The sequence below is a fragment of the Triplophysa dalaica genome, chromosome 21 (assembly GCF_015846415.1).
Source record: "Triplophysa dalaica isolate WHDGS20190420 chromosome 21, ASM1584641v1, whole genome shotgun sequence".
NCBI lineage: Eukaryota > Metazoa > Chordata > Actinopteri > Cypriniformes > Nemacheilidae > Triplophysa > Triplophysa dalaica.
Genome location: NC_079562.1, coordinates 18014963 through 18022841, shown reverse-complemented (window position 1 = coordinate 18022841; position 7879 = coordinate 18014963).

Below are 7879 nucleotides of genomic sequence, written 5' to 3'. Positions count from 1 at the left end.
CAATATGTGCATCCGATCACCGACACGCCTACACACACAAATTTCTGATTGTTCCTGTAGCCTTGCTAAGGCATACAACCACAGTTAACATTTATGGTTTAATTTCATTCCTACAGCTGGTTACAATTGTGTTTACACTTCCAAAAAAAACCAGACAGTCCCTGCATCTGCATATACATCTGTCAAGAGATGCACCTGTGCTGTGAATCATTTGAAAGTTTGTGGGAGTTTGTGGCTTAGCTCTGTGAGGGCATCTGGAGAAGGCACGCACTGGAATGTAGACTTTCTCTTTAGTGCATGATCTTAATGTGATTCACTATGTCTGAGTCAGCACAAGCAGAAAGTCATAGGCTGAAAATAAGTGGTTCTTCACAGAGATCAGTCATCGGGCCTCTGGCAATGAGGTTAAAAACAATGTTTACTCATTGCAGACATTACAAACTCATCACCTTCAGCTGAATGTCAGTGCAGGCTTACACAAAGACATTTGATAGACAGTCTCTGTACAATTACCAAGGAAGTACCATAAAGTTAGATTCAGTGAAATGATTTTGAGTTTTTGTACTGCTAATATCACCAGTACATTGTTTTTTTATTTTTGATATATCCACACATGCTTTCTGAAAGGTTGTTCAGTGAAATAATATGTCAAGTTTAATTAAAGCCATATTGTATATATAAATGTATATAGTATTTCTCAAAATAATTTAACTCAACATTACATCAACTATACTTTTCTTTCTAAACAGAGAAATAAGGATAAATGATAGAGGTCAACTGTTTTTCACATCTGTGGAGAGCCTTGGCTTATACATTTTCCCTGTTCATCTGTGTTTCTTATGGCTCTGCAGGAAATATCATTTCAGGTTGAAAGGCAATAGATCGTATATATTTTCTATTATCTTTCTTCGCTGCAGAGTGTGTTGTAAATTATTGCCACAGGCTAGGATCACAAGATGCTAAAATACGGAAAATACAGAAGCACTCTTGCGCATTGTAATGCTTGTAGATTGTGGAATGTGAATGTAAAACAGGGAACAATGCACACCGCAAATTAATGCAGGAATTTCCCCTTAAACAACGACAGGCTCTTCGAGGCAAGGTTATTTTAGTTTGCTAAAATTAAAACTTTTAAAACGATTCTGGTCTTTGAAATGAAGTCAAATAATCGAGTTAACATTTTGGAAAAACTTAAACTAAACAAAAAATGTAAATGTTAAAAACTTTTAAAGCCCTAAAATAATGATAATAAACTAAAACTAAAATAGAAATGAACTTATCTTATTTAGCGACACAAAAAAATAAACAATTAATATTAAAATTACAAAATCATAAAACAAAATTGCTAAAGATGTTATTAAAGTGAACATAAAAAATAAAATGTAAAAAAAAGCTTATTTAAAATATAATAAAAAACTATAATAACTCTGCCTGGAGGATTAGGCCAGAATTAATTTTCAATATAAAACATTTCCAATGTTACAAGGCTACTATTACGTTTACCAAAACGAATGCTTAAGATTTCATTTCTGAAACTTTATTCAATGCCTGAGAGAGGATAATGTGTTTTCAACTCTTAAATCAGGTAGGAAGTTCTTGTCTTTTGTAGGATTTTCCATTTTATTGTAATCCAAACCATGTGAAGAATGTGCCATGATATCTTGAGAGTGGGGTAAGATGAGTCCCTCTATAATCTAAGTGAGTATAAGGACTTGATGAGATATATGATAAAAAGACAATAGACTTTACCAAATCCAGCATGTAGTGATTTAAAAATAAAAGTGAAATTAGCATCCAATTAAATGAATCATAGGCGTTTATAGCTTTTTTAGCAAATCATATTTTTTAAATGCTGTATGAAAATATTTTCAATGTAGATTGCATATAATATCTGCGACTTACTTGAAATTTTAATTGAATTTTGGTTGCTCTTTTCAACCCTCTGATCCGCAGTAAAATCTGTTCATGTTCTCAGCGTTGGAACAGATGCTCTGGATTAAGACAACAGATTGATGGATACCTATAGGAATTAGCCGATGGTCTTGAGGTTAGGTGTTGGCTTTAACTACTAAAGTGCTAAACTGATAAATTCAATCAAAAGAGTAAAATTTGTGTAAGATTTTTATCATCTGGTCTAAACAGATCGTGTTAAAGCCGTTAAAACACTTTGATAAGAAGCAGATTGCTGTCTAAATGTTGGAACACATCCGCAAATGACTGTATAATTTATTTATGCTAATGTAAATCACTTTCTGTCCAGTAGAACATTTTTCAGTGAAGACAAAACCTTTTCCTTCCCTGATAGAAGAAGTCCAAACATTTGATGTTTGTTTTGTCATTTAATCAGTGCACGCCAAAATAGACGTTTGTTGATAAAATGAAACAAGAGTTTAAGGATGTTATAAGGTCATCTACACAAAACAACTACATGACATTCTGAAGATAAGATTAAAATGATGTCTAATGAAAATGTGTTATGTGTGTGTAAACAACAGAAACAAGCATTCCTATTTGGATTAGCCTATATGATATGTTTTGCGACAAATCGGGAACAAAATTCATTGAAACTGACAGATTACTGTAAATGTAGTACATCGTCAGTGTCACATTGTGTTGCAGTTTACCAAGAACAGAAGAAAACAACTACTGACTTGCATCCACATAGCCTTATATGAACATCAACTCCAAATAAAAGATAAAAATCTCTTAAGAGATCTTCACCAGAGGAGGATTTGAAGAGAGTGATGGAGCAGTGTTCGTTTTATCACTGAGAATTTTGCTGTGCACAATAATTTAGACTGTAACTGTTGTTAACTTTTTTTATTGAAGCGACATTAATGCGGAAGATTAATAATTACAAAGTGCACTCAATTCAAACATTGTTGGAGCTATTTGGAATAGACTAATGTAAATACACACGTAAACAAAATAAATGACACTGTGCTAGTGTTTTTTTTTTACATTTTTATGAAAAAATATATATAATATATATACTGCCTATAATATTATATATACTGGTGAAAGTTTGACAATAAAAAAAATCATTTTTTGCCAGGATTTTCCATGTTTCACTGTTTTAATTGAACAGAGAGTGCTATAGGATTCTAAAACACTTGTTTTTATAAAACAATTTAAAAACAACAATAACAAGCCAATACAAATTTTCTGGTTTCAACTGCCAATTTAACATGTGTTTTTGTTTATTTCCATACAGTATTCTGTGGTGAAAGATTAACTATAAATTGTGATTCTTTTCAGTCAGCCTACCATTGGAAAGTTAATAGAACTTCCGTTAACCCGCCAAATCAAACTTTTCCCCACTCTCTAGCCTGTGTGGTAGATCAGGAGACATCCAGAGGAATGTGAACACTTTCCTACAAGAGAAAACAAGATCATAGAGGAATGAGATCTAAACCACACTGCCACAATCATCAGCAGCAGCTCTAAAACCACTGATTTTGAGATTATGTAAGCAGAACTGGACTAGAGCTGATAAACCCATACATACTACTTTATTTATTTATTATTATTATATCATCATTTATTCAGACTGTTCTAGGGCCTGTACCATGATGGTAGTTGAACAAACTCTGGGTTACAGGATTAGTTTTGGGTTGTCAAAACCAAACCAACGTGATCAAGCTTTGTTGGTACCATGAAGCAGCTCCTGGAGTTTCTTTGTCAACTCAAACTTTGATCCAGAAGCTAAGATTAGTTTGTGCGCGCGTGCACATGAATGAGTGACGTCGGGATCGCTAAACCAATCGCATTCAACATGGATAGAGGGAGTTCCGTAGGTTTTAGGAAATAATTATGCGCAAATATTAGTAACACAAAAATGTATTTCAGCCACGGATTAATACTGTTTCTGCTGTCTACGCAAGAGAGAACGGTTTCAGAAACACTGCTGATTGAGTTAATGCACAAGTTGAACGACTATATAGTACACATATTTACTGTAGTATACTGAAGTAAGGTAAATATTACAGTAATGTAATATGATGTGTATTATGAGTGTGTGTGCCCCCACAGTGGATGAACATATCCTGCTAACATTAGTTATCATTTAGTTTACCTTTATTAATGAGGATGAAGCACATGATGAAGTGAAACGATCTGTGTGCTGACAAAGTTAAAGAGATAAATGTACTGTACTATTCATTATGGCACAAGTGTGAATGTGAGGATTTATATTTTATGTTACTGGTGTCTCTGTTATTGTAGGACATTTTACAATTCCTTCCCCAGAAACTGAAGTGTCTACCTCCAAACGTTACAGAAGTAACACATGTATTTTGTGAACAAAATACACTAGAGAAGCTTACTCTTAATAAAGAAGGTTAAATAAAAAAATACCAGTATGTGAACTTAGTTGTCAGTTGAAGTGTTCATTTAAAAATCCAATGGTCATCTCAATCCTGACTCTGGTTTGATTGAGGGCCATGTTGAAGTGGTTCTGCGGTCAGGATAGCAAAAACCTCTGGCATATAGGGACCCCCGTCTCCCACCAACAGGCTATTAAACAGCCCTGTTATACTTTACCTTCCTTAAAGCAGTGACAAAAACACAGATGCATAGGGAATGTTGTATGCATTATAAGTATTAAAAACGTCTTAAACATTTAAAAATGTAGGCCTACTTTATGATACATTATTTAGGTTCATTGTAAGTGTTACTTAATAACAAAAAGATTAAAATAGCAGTGTTAAAAAATATGTGATGTCACCTGTCAATTTTTGGTTTTGTCTATATCTTACTGTAGCTGTTTAATAGAGTTTCTTCAGTGGACAAAGACACAGTGAACACAGTGAAACTGGAAGTGTTCCTAGATGTTCTGCACCACAGACAAGATTGTAAAAAAAGCAAGGCAAAGAAATACATATTGTATGTAGTACAATAAAAGAATGGAATATTAATACATTTAATTCCATGTGTAAGGGAAAGCCAGCAAATGCCATCTCTAAAATCAGATTTTACCAACATAGTTACCATTACTTGATTTTATATTTGTAATATATATTTACATCTTTTTATGTTAGTATTTTTATTTGATTAAACATTATTAAAAATAACTAGCCATTTTAACACGCACTGTGAGTTAGTTGCCTCACTTCTATGTAAATTTGCTCGCCGCTGATTGGTTTATTTTTGGTGTGGGATCTCTAATCTAGATCATAGCCTGCTCCGGAGCAGGTTAGCCGTGCAGCGTAAGTAACCATGGCGATGAACACCGATTAAAGCTGAGTTACTTTCATGGTACCTAAAACCCAGGGTTGGCGCAAAGTAATCCTAAACTTACCTGGCTAGCCACCTTAACCGGCTTCATGGTACAGGCCCCTGGTTTAAGTCAACATATTGATACATTGTCGTTATAACTCAGATTTTGTGTTTATAAATGATTTTCATAAATTAATTTCAATTTTATTTATATAGCACTTTATACGATGTTGCATTGTTTTAAAGCAGCTTTACAGGAAAAAAACCAAACAAAGAAAAACAGAGTTAAAATGCAAAACATGGAGCAGTCCCCCGGTGAGCTAGCCAACACAGCCCAGTGGTGAGGAACCCAAACTACAACTTTAAATAAATGGTGATTAAAAGCTTGGGAGAAACCAAGCTCAGCCGGGAGGGCCAGGTCTCCTCTGAGGTGTTATGGGTGCAAATGTTTTTGGTTAGTTAGTAGTTAGTAGGTATTAGAGTTTTATTAAATTACAATTAAAATTAGTTTGAAGCAATTTTAGTCTTATTTTGTTGAGACAACAGAGAATTGGCGGGGATAACAATAATAATTGAGGCTAAATGTAAGGTGATGCTACAACTGCCTTCATGGGACAAAAAATAAGTGTTTTGAGTTTTCATGTCAAGTTCAATTAGTTTTTTCTTCTTCAGATTTTGTTGACATACTTATGTATTTTTTATTTAATGCTATGTAAAATTTTCTTTCCTTTCAACTGCCATGTGCCTAAAACCTAACTGACAACCGTGATGGCAAGAGGGAATGAAAAATACTTTTCATATTATAATTAGAGTTTTTTTTATGACATCACAATGTGACAAAAGACCACCCCTAAGAAAATGCGTAGATGACGCTTTAGATCTTGTGAGATAGACAATGTAAATTAGTTTGCTTCAATTTGCTTCCAGGAAGGTGCAAGCAGGGCTGGATGCCAGGGCTTGGTGGCCATTTTGGCTGGAGATGCTGGCTTGGAGGCAATGATGATTGGGCTGGCCACCATTAATGGGGTAAGCAGGCCTCAGCGACTGGTCCGGATCCATGGCCCACAGAGCCTGAGACCCATTCCCCCCCCCACAAAAAAAAATATTTCGGGGAAGCTTCCTCCTCCACCTTGCCCATTGTGAAAGAGGACCCCACAACCCTCGAGTAGCATCAAGGATGAGTTGGGATTGAAGAGGCTGGTTAAGTCCATAACAAAAACAGTCTATGAGAACAAAAATCTGGAAGATTCGCCGAGGCATTCTGACGAGGGCATCTGCTGGATACATTTTGGTCAGTCTTTACGTAACAATGAAGAAAAACTTAAACAGATCCCATGCAGTAAAACATTAAATAAAGTAAAACAGAAGAAAAAAAAAACTAGGTAATCCAAAAACAGGCTGCAGCATAAAAGACTAACAATGGACATATTAAAAACCTGTTCCAACAACACAAACTCATGGCAAAAACAAAACATTTTGGCTAATTCTTATGAATATGTATGATCTCCTTCGTGTATTTAAGTTTCCCGCTAATGGGGTTTTCAGCAATGCTTTTTTCTAGTAATCATACATTTTCGTACGATTCACAATGTACGAATTCCTTGAGTTACAAATTCCAGTACGATCAGGTTAAATGCTTACGGTGGCACTAATGGTAGCCTATACATATTTATTTTGATCATTCATTCATTGCCTCAAGGATTGTTTCAAGCAAGTTCTTGACATACCTTGACCAAACTAAATTGTGACAGTAGTTTATCCACCACAGTCACGCAAGCATGAACTAAAGAATATATGTCAAAAATGTTCAGTTTCTCCTGCTTTGTAACCTTGACTGAAACAGCATCAGAACAGAGGAAAAACCAAGCGCCTCTGGATATTCCAAATGAAGGATAAAGCAATATGTACGTGGAGCATCGTATTTTGAGGCAATGTAGTCCAATGTTGATATTACCATATATAGACCATTTTGCAACTATTTCATTTTTTTATTCCTACATAATGAAATCTTGAAGATGTTCGTTTAACATAGTACATAGTATTTGTTTTAACCAAATGACCCACATTGTATATCTGCATAGCCACAGCATTTTAATATGCAAAACTGTCAAACGTGGCCGTGGCCATTGAGAGCATCACAACTTCACAGAGAGGGTTAATTGCAGATGAAAACCTGAAAAAGTAAAAAAATGGGTACTGAGCATTTAATACTTTAGTTTGAGAAGCAATTGATTTAGATGGCAACAAAAGATTCAGGTCAATGTCTATTAGTCTCAATAAATGTTGTGTTTCTATTTTAAAGAATTGCATTAAAATTGGTGTGGTAATTCAAATCAAGTTAGATCTTGTGTTCAGTTGCTCCTGAAAGAGTAGAATAGCGCTTCAGACACTCACATAAAGATTGTGCATCAGAGATTACATCAGAGCTTGGGATGATTACGTCTGGAATGCACCATTTTGCACAGTGCCATTCCTGCTCTTATTGAAAATAAAATACTGGCACCTTCAGCCATGCTACTAAAGCCCATTCCACGTGACCCTCATATAACTTCAGGGTTATTCTCCGGTCTAGAAGTTCCCACTCCCGTTCCTGAGACAACACAAGCAGTACTCATATTGGATGTCTCCCAAAGCAAACACACCTGATTCAACTCAATAGCTT